Raw genomic sequence first — 2,422 nt, forward strand, 5'->3', positions numbered from 1 at the left:
CCTGTCACCATGAATATGATGTTCCGAAGCGCATTACTGCGACTGACTCAAATGCATCTGATGTGTTCCAGTGAACGAGCCTCTCGTGAATAACAAAGCGTTTCCAGCAGCAGAAGTGTGCGTTTGAGGCGAGTCATTCTGATTGACCGATAGCAGAGAATGAGACGCGCCCCGAGAGAGTGTGTGTGTGTGTGTGTGTCTGTAGGATGAGCGCATGCGAGGGGGCTGCAAACCACAGCAGGTTCGGCTGACATCCTGCCTCTCTGTAGCTGCTCCGTCTCACTCCAGCTCCTCGCCACCTCTCAGCCTGTTCCAGGTAAACTTCACCTTACCTACAAAACCTCTTTTCTTTAGTCTTCTTTCTGAATGCGGCTCCAGACAGTCGAGCGGATCGGATCCGTGTGTCGGGGCCTTTCGATCGAGCCGTCGCTCGTGATGTGAGTCTTCATCACTTCCTGCTGGAGACCCCAACACAGAGCCAGATATCATTAAAACATTTCGGCTGTGTGTGTGTGTGTGTGTGTGTGTGTGTTTTCTGCTCTAACATTCACACACTTCTGTGGAGGATCAGTGTGTGTGTGTGTGTGAGTGTGTGTGTGTGTGTGTGAGAGAGAGAGAGAGATTAAAGACGGAGTGTCCAGACACACAGATATGTGCGCTCATAACTGACTGATTAAAGACCGAGTGTCCAGACACACAGATATGTGCGCTCATAACTGACTGATTAGTGGGTATTACTGATCATTGGACAGCTGACACAACTCAACATGCTCTTTACAGCTAAAATTAAACTGTTTCTATGCTCGTTCTGCTGCTGCTGCTTCGTCAAACCGGGTAAAAGCATCTGATTAATGAAAAAATGGAAGAAACAGATCTATATAAGACATCAAATCAAACAGAAATACAGCATCTCCTGTGTAACAGTGTTTGGAATTCTCTGCAAGTTTGTGATGTTTTCACGGTTTGAGTTGTTCTTTTCTACACAACCTGTTTACATCACAACCTGCTCTATAAACTGCAGGTCTTGTTTTGAAAAATTAAGCATTAATTCAAAAGTAAAAAGAATGGTTTATTTGTAAATTACATGTATATCTATCTATCTATATATGAGGAATCGTTTTTAAATGTACCTACATCAGATCTTGCTGTACTTCCTGTTGTCTGATAGAGAGTTCATGCAGATATCCTGCTATAACAGAAGCTGTGTCTAGTGGCTGATGAATGAACACATGTCTGACAGTAATCATGGCTCGTGAGGATTTCACACAGTTCCTCTCTCAGACCGATAGGCGGCGCTCTTCACTCATTCAGACATCATTCATCTCTGTTTCTGCACACGGAAGATCTCATGTAAATACCTCTTATAACACCAGTGAAGTCCAGTTGTTTCTGTCGAAATAATTAGGAAGAGTTGATTACATGAACCCTCACTGATATAGGCCTATTTGCTTTGTTCATCATAATCATATCTGCTCATTCACAAAACCTAATTAGCTGCTTAATTCACCTCAGTATAGACTAGATTCATGAACGCGATTTAAACACAGAATAACAATTATTTATTTTAATGTATTATTATTATTATATTTATATTGTTATTATTTTATTCCTTTCTTTTTTAAGATAAAAGCTATAGGCTAATCTCTGACAAATCACCGAAAAAAGTAAAGAAACAAAACCAAATCTGCTTTATATTTATTTATTTTTTTTAACATAAATGAAATTATTAACTTCGCGGCAAAAGACATAATTCATAGTCCTACGTTAATTTTAAATACATTATGATCAGATGAAAGATATTTAGGCTATATAAAGATACAAAAAAAGAATGTATTTTGCACTACACTTTTTATGCTAAAACGTGTTCGTAGCCTACATGTTCCGTTAATTTAGGAAATCAGTTAGGCTATTAATAATTAGGAAATTCATAATGTACTGGAATTGCTTTAAAAGCAGAAGAGATGAACGCGACTGGAGTTGAATTAAAGGTGTTTTTCAGGTATTAATGTTTAACGTGAGGTTTATCTGTTGGATCATCATGACACATCACTAAATAAATCTGAAACAATTACCTTAATTGAGCCGAACAAAGACGAATCATTAACAGCCGTTTAATACTTCAAAGGATGGATTATTCAAAAATCATAATTTTGCCTTTATTTACTCTCTCATGTCATTCAAACCTGTATGATCCTCACTTCTGTGAAACACAAATGACAGTCTATTTTGAAAAATGTTTGGAACCAAACAACACTGAATCTTATATTTTCAAAATAAAAAACACGTGAGACATTTCTCAAAATATCTTCTTTTTGTTTCGCAGAAGAAAGAAGAAAGCCATACAGGTTTGGAACGATATGATATGAGGGGAGAAGATGATGAGAGTACCTGTGTGTGTGTGTGTGTGTGTGTGTGTGTGTGT

At 38.3% G+C, this 2,422-nt stretch overlaps 1 protein-coding gene across 1 annotated transcript in view; it reads left to right on the top strand.

Annotated features, from left to right (window-relative positions):
• Positions 1-237: 237 nt before the first annotated feature.
• Positions 238-2,422, top strand: part of LOC107742607 (protein odd-skipped-related 2-like) — a 5,500-nt gene continuing 3,315 nt past the window's right edge. The window contains exon 1 of the mRNA XM_016555651.1: positions 238-316. The gene's annotated coding sequence lies outside the window, so the exon portion shown is untranslated. The remainder of the gene's footprint in view (positions 317-2,422) is intronic.

The sequence above is a fragment of the Sinocyclocheilus rhinocerous genome, unplaced genomic scaffold (genome assembly GCF_001515625.1).
Source record: "Sinocyclocheilus rhinocerous isolate Xijiao unplaced genomic scaffold, SAMN03320098_v1.1 scaffold1669, whole genome shotgun sequence".
NCBI classification, from domain to species: domain Eukaryota; kingdom Metazoa; phylum Chordata; class Actinopteri; order Cypriniformes; family Cyprinidae; genus Sinocyclocheilus; species Sinocyclocheilus rhinocerous.